The sequence below is a fragment of the Uloborus diversus genome, chromosome 10 (assembly GCF_026930045.1).
Source record: "Uloborus diversus isolate 005 chromosome 10, Udiv.v.3.1, whole genome shotgun sequence".
NCBI classification, from domain to species: Eukaryota; Metazoa; Arthropoda; class Arachnida; order Araneae; family Uloboridae; genus Uloborus; species Uloborus diversus.
This window is the reverse complement of record NC_072740.1, coordinates 91,517,330-91,531,507: the sequence shown is the minus strand read 5'-3', so window position 1 is coordinate 91,531,507 and position 14,178 is coordinate 91,517,330.

Genomic DNA, 14,178 nt, shown 5'->3' with positions numbered 1-14,178 from the left:
AAGTTTTATGATTAATTTGTATATCAGTAAATAGATGCTGTGAAATAATTTTGGATTATTTTACAGAATTCCGTTTTTTTTTTAAACAAAGGCTTTTCTGAATTACATGTTGCTTGAGTACGCTAAATTAAATAGTATGTCTCAGATTTAGCAGTAAGTTGCCACCCCTAAGCCACTGCTAAGGCAGAACTAAATGCAATGTGCAATATACCAGACAGCCTGGTTATCACGTCCAGGGATTGCAGTTTCGTTCTTATTAGAACTCATCAGTCTGGATTAGTGAATAACCGAGCTAGAGGCAGATGTCATTTCATTGAAGCTGAGAGTGCCAACAAACTGGCAGATAAAATAAATTGATCTCGCCAGCGAATGTCCGCAGCATGGTGCTCGTGAATTGCAGGCAAAGCTTGGGTATTTAGCAGTAACCGGCCCTAAGCTAGGGCTAAGGCAGGCAACACGCCAGGCAGCCCGGTTATCACATCCAGAGACTGCAGTTTCGCTCTTATTCGAACTCTAGTACTCTCAGCTTCAATAAGATGACATCTGCCTTCTGCTCGGTTATTCACTAATCTAGACTGATGAGTTCTAATAAGAACGAAACTGCAGTCTCTGTATTTGGTAACCGGGTTGTCTGGTATACTGCACGTATGCCACAAATTGTTTGAAACTCGTTCAGCAGTTTGAATTGATTCATGTAATACATTAGATTTAATATTACATATTTGTGTAGTTTTCATGTAGCATATTGTTCATTTTTATGAAAACTGAGAAATTTCGTTTTGCCTTTTTAACTGATACGTAAGATTTTATTTCCAGCAACACTTTTGCTGTTTCTTTACATTTTACCTACAATTGCTTGTTTGTCGCGACGATATAAAAAAAAATCTTATTTTAATTAAGTCGTATTTTTAAACATATTTAATTTAAAACTTCATCAAGCCCATAGTAAAATATTTTGACCAGATATAAATGAATATTTAAAAAAATTATTTCATAAGCATCAGAATTCAAATTACAGAACTCAGGTTATAAATCTGTAATTACTTGCTATTAGTTGCAACTATGAGCTTTAAAAACTCAACAAGCCCTGGAAGAAATCATATACATAGTACAAGGTAAACTAACCAGTAGTGACCAGTGCTTTAGTAGTAGCCGCTTCAAGGTTTATATTATTTGAAAAAATAGGATTCCAGGTTTTCTAGTGGATTTAAAAGTGCATCAAACATGCAGGAAGTATTAGCTGGTATTATCTCCTGCACGTTTAAATCCTTTGGGAAACCTGGAATCCATTTTTTTTTTCAAATATCAACCTTGAAGTTGCCACTACTGAATCACTACTAAGCATTGGCCACTACTGGTGTACCTTACATATTTCATTAAAGTTTTTCTTTTTCTTTTCTATTTTTATGTCAAAGTAAAGATATAAATAAAACAATTATTTTTATCCAACAAAAAAAAAAAAAACTTCCTTCAGATAAATCTATGAATCAGCCCTAGTTACATGTTTTGAAAGAAACTGATATTTTTTAGAGAACACTTTTTATAAACACTTTTATAAAACGCTTAAACTATAATTTAATAAACATAAAATTTAAACCAATAATGTTTATTATTTTAACTGTTTACAGAACAATTGAATAAATACTACGTAAATGTGTCGTATTATTATTAATTCGAGTAAGTTAAAAGTATTTCATGAATTCACCATAAATATATAGTACTATTAATTAACAAAGTATGCATAAGGGCTGTCCGTGAATGATGTCATACTTTGGTTCAACATTTTTTACCCCCCTTTCCCCTTTTTGTCACTAAGTGTCACACTTAACCTAACCCATAACATTTTTTACCCCCTCCAAGCCCCTTGTCACGATCTAACATATTCTGAACTTCTATATAAAAAATGCGTGATGTCACGCTGCTTCTTAACCCCTCCCTCCCCTTTGTCTCAAACTGTCACAAATTTACGACCCCCCCCCCCCCCACCTCAGCACGTAACATAATTTGTGGACAGCTCCAAAGCAGTGTTTCATGTTTGCTAGCTGACTTCTATTCATATTGAATAACTGTTCTTGCAGCTCAGTTTAAGTTTAAAATTTTATTCAGTTTATTACCGAAACATACATTTAGTTATTTTCTTATACTTTTATTGATATTTCTTACTTAAGGGGACGCAGTACCAAACATCAAAAAAAAAAAACATTTTATATTCATTTTAACTCAAAACTTTTTATTATTTTATGTTTATGATTTAATACAATAAAACATTTTAGCCAAAAAAAAGCCGTGTTAATTCATTATTAATTATAAAATTTAAAAATTTTTAATTTTTGAAATTTTTTTTTAAAAAGCTATTTTCTTCTACAATTTTTGTCGTATCGAATCCATTCTTTTTTTAAAACACTATTCAAACACTTTTACATAAAACTAGGTATTTTTTTAAATATCAGAGCTATAGAAAAATATTTACGATTTTTTTTATACAGTATGTCTAAAAAATCTATTATTTTAAAGTTTGATTTAAAAAAAAAACTGTTTCACTTAGAGTTTCAAAAATACCCAATTATGTGAGGCAAATACTTATACTGCCGTGCTAAGCACAAAAGTGGTATCTGTACTTTTTGTCAAAATTGAGTTATTGTCACCAAATGGTTCTTTGTCACATATTTTATCCAAATACAATGTTTTATGGTCATTTGTCGATGGGAAGTATTTTTTCAAAAATTCTAAAAAAATTCATCTGAATCAAATACATGGGGCCACACAACTTTAAACGGGAATTTCTCATTTTGAACTCAGCTGCAGATACCACTTTTGCGCTTAGCACGGCAGTATAAACAAGTACAAAAAATTTCAAATTGCTATCTTAAATACACAAAAGGCCTTTGCACTTTAAATACACTAAAACATGTAAAAATTAGAAACTGAGAAAAACGCATTTAAAGTTTTCAATGGATGTGAACTACCGGAGGAAATTTAAGGGGATCACAGCAGACATGATGTTACGAAATCGGTTATAACTTTTTTCCCTTTTAATATTTCAGAATAAGATTTAGAAAATACAAAGAAAACAGTTAAAGGATCATTTTAAGACTAAAATTTAAAAATCTACAATTTAAAGAAAATTTCACATTTTTTCGGTACTGCATCCCCTTAGCAATTGATTTGACAGTGTACATAACTTATGTCAAAGCTTAGCATGATATCATTCGAAGAGTAAAAAAGTGGGTTCACCAATTAAGATGGCAAAATCAAGCAAATTTTGTTCTCCTCTGATGTTGTCATCATTTATTTTATATAACAGGTAGATACACAACTAGTATTCAAGACTAACAAATGCATTCGAATTTTTAGCTGCCTATTGAAAAAATATACGATCTAAATTTTTTTCAATAAAGAATAAGTTATTGAAAGAGAATGTAAAGAATAAGGGATGCGCCGATAAGCAAATTGGTTGATTACCGATTAAGCGGCTGTTCATAATCAGCAGAGCCGATTAATGATCATAATGATTATTTTCAATATACTATCCATTTCTCCATCATTCTTTTTTTCTTTTATAATTTCGACTTCAGAAATGGTTAATTTCTGAGAGACGATTTACTTTTCGCCAATTTCTTAATTTTTGCTATTAACTTCATTATTATTATTATTATTATTTGTCACTATTTTAAAAATACAAGTATTTGTCGTAGCATTATAATGCTTAGCATAATTCTGTAAGAAATTTGGGGCCCCTTAGGAAGATGGGGCCCCAGGCTCAGGTCCAGTCGACCTGTGGGGTAATCAGGTCTTGCTTGCCATTATCATTTAATGCTAGGATTTTGTTAAAAAGGTTCCATGCATGCTGTTTCTTTCCTTTTTTTCATTTCTTATACACAGAAATTTATTTCTTTGAATGAAATGACTCTTCTAAGTACACATTCTTCTTTTTGCCGTAATAACTGATCATTTCAAAAAAAAAATATCGATGGATAAATTGGGGCAGTAAGAAGCAAAGGGGTGTAAGTGGCAAAATTAAAAATTTGAAGATAACCAGTACAAATAGTAAAGGAACCTCTCCTCTGTCTTGGGGCAAGAGATAGTTCTAGTAGACCCTGTAGGTATTGCTATACAGCACGATTTAGAAAACAAATTCAATATAAGCCTACCTAGGACGTAATCTATATACGCGTTTGACTCAAAACTTGAAAATGTCCACTTACATCCCTTTACTTCTCACTGCCTCAATTACAATATTATGTATGCTTGAACCTTGAATTGGTAACAAGCGTGTGAGTTAAGAGAACAAAATGGATTCATCTGCACAGACGCCTCCGACTCCTACTGTATTATTACTATGGCATGTAACTTTCCATAATTCAGTGGCTGACTGTTGAACAAAAATGATTTTATTCAAACATGTTTTGTATTTTTTTAAACATGTTTATAGTACATGTAAATAGCTTCAACAATTTACATGTGCTGTTGAGTAAATAATTACGAATTATGTAAGTGATGGTTAGTAATTTTCTTCATCGTTTTAGGGCAGTGGTTCCCAGCCTTTTTAAATTTGTAACTCCCCCCCTCCTCAAAAAAAAAAAGGATAGAGTGGACGCCGGTTAATTGCATCAGAGTTTAAGTGAATCGGCCGCTTTAATGAATCAAATCGTCAGAAACAGAACAAGACCCAGCTTCATTGAATTGGCCGTTTTCTTGAATCAGCCGCTTTATGGAATTAAAACTGTTTTGAACAAACGCGATTCACATAAGGTGCGGCCATTGTACATACATTTGAAAACTCCCCCAAACAAATTTAGTCTAAAAAGTAGATCAAATAATTTACAAAAAAAAAATTAAAAATAAATACTTTTAATTAATTTTAGTGCTTCAGAGAAAGGAAATGCCTGTTTTTTTTTTTTTTTTTTTTTTTTTTTATTGTTATCTGTTTGTAAATCAGGAAGTAGCTCATGTAGTGTCAAATTTTCTATCGAGGTATTCGTTGGTAATGAGTGAAAGTAAAACTATAAATGAAATGAATTCATACAAATAGAAAGTAAGGATTTTATGCTACTAAAGAGTACAATTTAAAAACTAATTAGAAACTGAATGATCTGGACATGATGCCTGGTGATGACACATAATAGTAGAAGCCCTTGCTAGAATTCTAATCTTGAAGATACAAAAATCTTGAAATCATTATTTTGTGTTCCTGAAATATAAATTACAATAATTAGTATAAAATAAGTTTATTTACAGAGTTTGTAAAACAATTAATTACAAAACAAATTTTTCAAAAACTGTGAGAACATTTTAGATCATATCCAAATTCAAAATTTATAATATGAAAATGACAATACCAAGGCAATTGTCTAATTGATCACAATTACAAAAATTTTTAAGTTCAAACAATGTAATGCAGCAAAGCACTGAGTATTGTTGTGTTAAAAACTATTAAAGCAAATAATTTTATAATTTCTGGCAAAGCGTTCAGTCCATTGGAAAAACCAATTTAAAAAATAAAAAGTCTGATATTGAGACAGAAAATCATGTTGCACTCAATATCTAAATAGTAAATAACTTTAAATATGCAAATGTATGAGCAAAAAAAAAGAAAAAATCCAGTTATTTTGCTTCAACACGTTAAGTACGATCATGACAGGTAGACGGAGGAATGAGGGGCAAAGTGAAAAAGCTAAGATGACTTTTCAAAATGGAAAAATGGAAAACTTGTTTAAGATTTGCACTGAAACGTGTTTTTTTTTGTTTTGTTTTTGTTTTTTTTTTTTCGTTTTCGGCAATTAGATTGTACTTAAAAAAAGGGGGGGGGGGGTTTCACCTTTTTGGGAGAATTGGGGAGGGAGACACAGTGAAAAAACATTTTATTAAATATTTTTTATTTAACTACTAAAAGTGTTTTCGTTCAAATTAATGAATAAATAAGCGAATAAATTAATAATTTAACGTATGAGAATAAAAAAAATGAATGAAAAAAATAGTGAATGAATTAGAAGATAATAAATGAATGAATTAAGTAATGTAAGTGAATTAATTAATGAATAATTACATACGTGATTAAGTAACTGAATGAATAAGTAAACGAAATGAACTATTTCACTTTGCCGCGCATGCAATTGATTAATTTTACAAAACATTTGAAATGAAATATAAAAATAAGCTTCATATTAAATTTAAAAAATAAAAAAAAAATACTGCACCCAATATTACGTTGTCCTAATTAATGATCAAAATGTTAATAACAAGAACTTTTTCATTTTTAAGCAACAAAAATAATTTTCGACTAAAAACAAAATCTTACAGTATAAGTTTTAATTTTCGAAAATTACTTGTATTATCATATACTTTGGTCGTCAGAGATAACTTTTTCCTGACTGGAATAGACTATGTGTGTTAACATATTTAAGATATTACCAGATAGGTCACCCTAAAAACAGTAAATATTTGACCATTTTGTTTTACCCGACTACTTCACTTTGCTCCACATTTCCCTACTAATTAATTAAAGTCTTCAAAAATTTTTAAATAAAATTTAAAAAATGCACTGGAATAGTCACAAAAATTAGCACTAAATTGAAGCTTTTTACAACTGAAATGAATTCGCTGAACTTAAATTGAGGCACGGGGGGGGGGGGCAAAAAGATGCAAGTGGCAAAATCAAAAATTTGGAGATAACCAGTACAAATGGTTCTTGGGGCAAGAGATAGTACCAGTAGCCCTGGTACACTGTAAAAAAATTCCGAAACGTTACTGGTTATTTCCGTGGAACGTTTCGGGATTCCAGAGGTTTTCACCTATTGCCCCGTAAAATCAAGTATCATCGCAAAAAAGTTTCCTGAATTGCTAAAAGATGCACGAATGCAGACTTCTCACTGATGTGAAAGATATTTTTTGCTACCAGTTTAAAGATTGACTGAGCGTGTTTATTAAGTGTATCGGCTTTAGCTTGATTACGGCCCATCCAGGTTGACTAAGCTCTCAACGGGAGCTAATATGTCATTGGATAGCTGCAGTTTTGCGAGGCCTTGGCCATGGTTGCTCTCATGCTCCTGGAACTTTCTTAGTAAACCAGGGAAGTTCTAATCAAATACATCTGAAATTTTCTAGAAGGTTCACGACTGGGTTTAATAGGGGAGATTTCCCAATATTTCAGAAAGGTTACTGACTTTTATCGGAAAACGTTCCTGGTTTTTGTAAGATATGTTACTGGTTGAAATTGAGCACATCAGCTGCCTATTATTTTCCAGGAACGTTTTTGAATCGTGTTTACAGTGAAAGTGCTGTTATACAGCATGATTTAGAAAAGAAAAAAAAAAAAAAAGAAAACCTACTTAGAATACGAACATTAAACGCGCTTTACTCAAAACATGAAAATGTTCACTTGTATCCCTTTGATTCTCACTGCCTCGATTAGTCTTCACTATTAAATTTAATTTCATTCCTATCAACGCAGGTAGAATTTTCTTCTGGGTCTTAACAGTGGTAATATAACTCCTTTTGAGAAATGTTTAAACCACTTTTTCAGGTCAATATATCAACATAAACTGTGCTGCTTGAAAATTGAATAAAAATTGAGCTGAACTAGATATAAAATGCAGGGTGGCTCAAAATTGAGTGTGCAAATGTTTTTTAAAGGTAAGAAACATGGAATCAATAGCTAACCAGAATAATGTATGTGTGGGGGGGGGGAGGGCACCAAATGGATTTAAGAGTTTTGATAATTTATCAATACTTTAATTCTGAATTTTTTTTTAACATTTTAAAATATACTTAATTTATGAAACATTTTACATTTTATTTTTGACTGCAGGTTTATCGTTCAACTGCTCTAACATTCATTTTCTAGCAATTCCTTTTGTTACATTTCTTGTCCGTTCAGACAACGTCTGAACCTTCAAAGGGAGACAGTAAGACTAAAATTAAAGTTACATAAGAACTTTATTTATTTATTTTTTATTTTATTTTTTTGTAGCATTTCGGAACATTTTTAGGATAGTCAGGCGTGTTTATAAATGTCTATGTACATTGTAAAAACGATTCAGAAACGTTCCTGGAAAATAATGGGCAGCTGATGTGCCCAATATCTTCCGGTAAAATGCCTTAAAAAAACAGGAATGTTTTCCGCTAAAATTCAGTAACCTTCCTGAAATTATCCCGGAAGCTTCCTGAAAAGTTCAGAAATCATCCTGTTTTAAACCAGTCGTGTCTCTGAAACTTTAGAGTAAACATATGCAGGTATAGTATAATACCTTGGCATTTTCCTGATTTATTAAGAAAGTTTCATAAGTGGTATTGCAAACATGACCAAAGCTAAACCAGAATTGCAAGCTATCGAGAATTTTACTCGCCTGCAATTCTCGCAAACCAACGTAGTTCATAATTTCTCTCTCCCTATGGGAGCTTTATCAGCATGGACATGCCGTAATCGAAATGAAGCGGATACACTTTACACTGTAAAAAAAATTCCGAAACGTTACTGGTTATTTCCGTGGAACGTTTCGGGATTTAAGATGTTTTCACCTATTTCCCTTCAAAATCAGGTATCTTCGCAAAAAAGTTTCCTGAATTGCTAAAAGGTTCACGAATGCAGCCTTTTCACTAGTGTGAAATTGTTTTTTGCTACCAGTTTAAAGGTTGACTGATCGTGTTTATTAAGTGTACCGGCTTTTTTTTAATTAGGGCCCGTCTGGGTTGACTAAGCTCCCAATGGGAGCAAATAAGTCACGGGATAGCTGCAGCTTTGCGAGGCAGGAATTGCAGGCAAGATATATTTTTGGCTCTTGCTTGCAATTATTCGCGTAGCCTTGGCCATGGTTGCGTTATTGCTTTTGGAGATTTTTAGGTAAAGCAGGATGGTTCTAATCAAATGCATTAAACCTAAGGCTCCTATATAAGGGGAGCTGACTTATCCGACATTTTGGTTCCAAAATTATCGGGCGAAAAAAATAAACATTTGTACAAAAGCCTCATTGCAGAAAACTGGTGTCCAAACTTTAGGTGTGTTGCCCGATTGATGTTTGATTATTTTATTCTGTGGATGAATACAATTTAATTAATACAAATTAAAAACAAATAAGGTATGAAAATGAGGTTTATTACCGTAAACATTTCCCGATACATTTTAGCTGAATTTGTAAACGAAGTTATCTTTCAAAATTTACCTAAAGTGACATTTTACTCAACTTATCATCAATTATTTTACGACTTAGCAACCAGCGAATATTATGACGTATTTATAAATACTAGAAACGAGGTTGGATCCAATTCTGTCTTGGAACCAAAATGTCGGATAAGTCAGCCTGTCTTTTTCAAGGGGCTCTAATTAAACCTATTCAATTTTTGTAGAAGGTTCACGACTAGCTTTAACAGGGTAGATTTCCCAGTATATCAGGAAGGTTACTCACTTTTATCGGAAAACGTTCCTCTTTTTTGTAAGATATGTTACTGGTTGAAATTGGGCACATCAGCTGCCTATTATTTTCCAGGAACGTTTCTGAATCGTTTTTACAGTGTATGAATACGCTCAGTTAATCTTTAAACTGAGAGCTAAAAATATTTTTCACAACAGTGAGAAGTTTGCATTCGTGCAAGTTGTAACAATTCATGAAACTTTTTGACAATGATACTTGATTTTTCCAGGAAGTGTATAAAAACCATTGAAGTCCCGCAACGTTACACGGGAATACTCAGTAACGTTTCGGAATTTTTTTACAGTGTATTCCCGTAGCAAAGCATTCTTTTTTCGTTTGAGGCGGAAAAAGTGATAGGAAACGTAACGAATTTATTTCACAATAGAAATTTAATTTTAAATCTAGGGTAGGATTAGTTTGAAAAGATTACTTTGTGACTAAACCATTCTATTTGAGTGTACGTTAGTAAAAAGGAAAAAAATGACTAACACTTTTTTGTCTTCTGTTTTTTAATACGCTTTATCATCTATAACTAGAGCCTCGGTTACATGCACTAAAAAAACTTGAATATATGCATGCATATATGCACTAATTAAAAATAATTCCTTATTTTCGTAGAAAAAAGTTGTCACCTTTGAATAGATAATGATTAAACTTTCTATTTTTAAATTTCGTTATTAAAGCGGTAATAAAGCAATTGTTTACAAAGAAAACGACATGCACATAAATTACTATCATTGCAAAAAATCACAATACATTTTTCAAGGTTTTCTCCAGTTAGACATAACCACTTGTTATTAATATTCTTTCAACTCCTGTAAATGTGATTGGGCAATAAATATGCAAAGCATTTAAACTTGTACAGTGACGGCTTTTTTTTTCTCGTAAACTTTCGTAATGCAACAAGCATTTTAAAAAAACTGTACATACAACTTTTTTTAAGAGGTGAGGGGAAATGTAAACAAAAACTTACGTTTATTTCTTTCGGGCCAACTTCTCCTCTGATACATGAAAAGAAATACAGATTACATTAATGGAAAAACATAACAACATAAAAAGAAAAACATATTATATAATACAATATCGAAATACATGGCACTAGCGGAGACAGAATTTTCCTTTGGGAGGTGGAAAGTCACGACGAAGCAGAATTTTGGCTCGAGGGAAAATTGGTCACAACAGTCCATATCTGTATATCATTTTTGAATTGGCAATATGGCATAAAATCAAAAGGGTTGGGTTGTTAAGTCCCAAAACCTCTCGCTGCGCGCTGCGCCCCTCTGGTCTTTGGCTTCCATTTTCGTTCTTCAGGAAGGGGCAAAAACGTGGATCTTCTCGTGCAAATTTTTGAGCAATCACGATTGCTTATTGCTTTCATTTGACTGTTTTTGGCGTGCTATCATTTTTCCCACCGGCGCGGCGCCACCCTCTGCCAGCACCACCCGTCGCGTCGGCTGGCCTCACGATGCTGCTCCTCTAGCGAAAACCGTCTCCAGGTTGCGTCCATATCCTACACACAAACGCATACATACACGCACCAACACACACGCACACACACACACATACACAAACACCACCATACACACACATACCCCTACACACATACACAAACACATACACACACGCATGCATACAGACACCTACACATACACACAAATACACACAACTGCCCACACATTCATATCTGCACACAGACACAAACACACATGCCCACACACATACACATACCCCCCCCACACACACATACAAACACATACTCATGATTGCGAAAAACATAATTTGAATTCAAGATGACAAAATTCAAATTATATTATTATTATTATCATTATTATTAAAAAGAAATAAAACAGGGGGTGTCGTAAAAACACACGATAGAAGTGGAGCTTTTGCATTACAGGGAAACATTTTAATTATTCATCAATCACTATTGAAAATCATAGATTGTGTTTAGTTTCAGCTTTTAGTCTCAGAAACTCATTTATGTAGTAAAAAATAGGAGCTCCTATTAGAAAATACTGAGTTTGTGTTTATTCTTCTTTGTACATGGGACATTATAAAAATTTAATTTACGAGTCTGAAGGAAGACTTTAGTCCATATCGGATGACACCTTTCTTTCTTTCCTAGCATGCACAATAACCGAATAACTAAGAATGTTGCTTTCTTTCTATTTTCTATAAAGGACTGTACAGCATTTTCTAATGCTTCAAGCTCATCCAATGACCAACAGCAACAATCACCAATTTTGGTATTTAAAATTCGCTGCTAAAATTAGGTATAAAAACGCGATCTTGTTTTAGACTAAATTATGATATTTCACGTATCCTTATATACTATTTCTGTAGCCTGTTTTTTGTTTCTAGGCGAGATCTTCCCCAATTCTTGATCGATTTCTTTGATTTAAACTTTATTTTAAAGCTTATTGTGCAGGCTAATGACGAAAAATAGATCCACGGCCTAAAAATTGTTTTTTTTTTCTCTCAACAAAATCTGTTTTAAAGAACCAGAATGAGGTTTTCGGTTAAATTTATAACTTGCACGGTAACCGACAGAGCTGAATAGCTCGATCGGCAGAGCGTTCGACAGGTAACCAGGAGAATGAGCGTTCAGGTCCGTGTCCGGACAATCTGCATCAAAAAAGTAGAGAAATATCGCGTATTTCATGAGCACGTAATAACAACGAATGTGAGGGAATAGAATAAATGAGATAGAAACGCTCCTTGCTGTTATGAAAACTTGATGCAACATGGAGCTGAATTGATTCCTAAAAGTAAGGGTTTTTTTTTTTTTTTTAAAGCTTTGGCTCCGCTCAGAAAATTAAAGCATAAAGTAAGCGAAAATAAAGGTATCAGGTTTAAGATTTCAGACTCTATTGGAATTGTTTTTTGTTCAGAAAAAAAAATCGTATATTGAAATATAGATTCTTCTGATGAGTTTTTGACCCTGTGTACAGCTAAAAAACAATTTACCTCAAATTAAAATTGCGTTTTTCATTTAAAACTAAGAATATTTTTTTAGAATTCGAAGTGAAACATTAAAATTACTAACAACTTGATGGGTAAAATACACCTTTTTTACTTCTTTCGGCAAAAAACAAATAGCCTATCACATTTTTGCTATATTCGAAAAGCTACGCTTAAAAAAGAACTTAGTTCAAATTATTTTGTATTTTAACCATGCTGTTAAATGATGAACACGTGCTGCCATCTGAGCCATAACAGTTCAAGCAGCCTGCAATAACAAATTGTACAAATTTTCAAAAGTAAAAACACTTGTCTTCAATATCTTTTCTTATATATTATTTCTGTGGATTATTTTTCTGTCAGTATGCGAGATCTTTCTTATCTCTCGAAGAAATCCCCCCCCCCTCATTTTAAAATTTATCAGGCCGGCTAATGAAGAAAAATAGACTTATGGTCTAAAAATTAAGTTTTCGGAAACGCCCCTTGCTGTAGCAAAACTTTGATGCATAGTTCTTATGCAGATTTTTTTAAAGCAAAGTTCTAATACAATTTTCCATATTTTGCGTCGCTTTCGGCAAGAAAAAAAAAATTAAAATTGATCTGTTTTTTTTTTTAATAAAGTTTAAAAGCACTGTACTTAGTTGTTCGGTTAAATTGATAAGTTTTTTTCGGTAGAGCGTTCGGCTATAAACTATCTGAACTTCGGGGAAGTCCAGGCTGTCCGACATAATAGCAAATTTAGATTAATATCACGCATTACATGTACTCATAACATACAACAGATAACACACGTAAGACAATAAAATAAATGCGATGGAAATGCTACTTGGTGTTTCGACTCCTTTATGCAGGCTACAGTTATCATTCAGATAAGTGGACTGTTAATCGAAGGGTGTTCTTCCTTTTTTACTTCCTTTTACAAAAAAGGAAGAATTGTATTCGCGAAAAATATTTCACTCAAAAATCGACCATAATTTCCATTTTACTCACCTCCGAATGAATATTGAGTTTTTTTTCGACTCGACCACACGTAGGTAACTGCCTAAGAGCATATAGACACGCGAAATAGCTATAATGACGATTCCCAAGTTAATTACAACGAATTTTCTCGTGACGTCTGTATGTACCTATCTATGTATGTACGTATGTGCGTATGTATGTCGCATAACTCATGAACGAGAAGTCCTAGAAAGGTGAAATTTGGTACGTAGACTCCTAGTGGAGTCTAGTTGTGCACCTCCCCTTTTGGTTGCATTCGGGTATTTCTAAAGGGGTCTTTTGCCCCTTTTTGGAGGTAAATCATTGTTAATTTTGATGTAAACTCAAGTGGCGTTATAACTTGGCGGACACTTGGCGATATAACGCCAGTCTTTTAGTCGCCAAGTTTTGCCACCAACTTGGCGATAAATTTGACGGATTTTTTTAAAAATCTGTTTCAGTTTGGCCACTATTGGTGATATTTAGAGAGTAAACTATTGAATCACATTAAAATTGCCAGTAATGGAGAAATGACATTAAATTGGAGTAAAAGGAAGTCATGTGATGCACACATCAGCTCGTTTTTTAAGCTTTGACTCCGTCCAGACCACTAAGCATAATGTAAGCATAAAAAAGTATTAGATTTACCTCAAGGGAATCCTTTTTGTGCAGAAAAACATTTTCATTGTATGCTGAAACGTAGATTTTTCTATTAGCAGTGTTCGACCTTTTGTACAAATGAAAAAATACTACGCCAAATTGAAATTACGAGCTTCGCCCAGTAAACCTTTGATTATTTATTCGAGTACGATATGAATCATTAAAATTACTA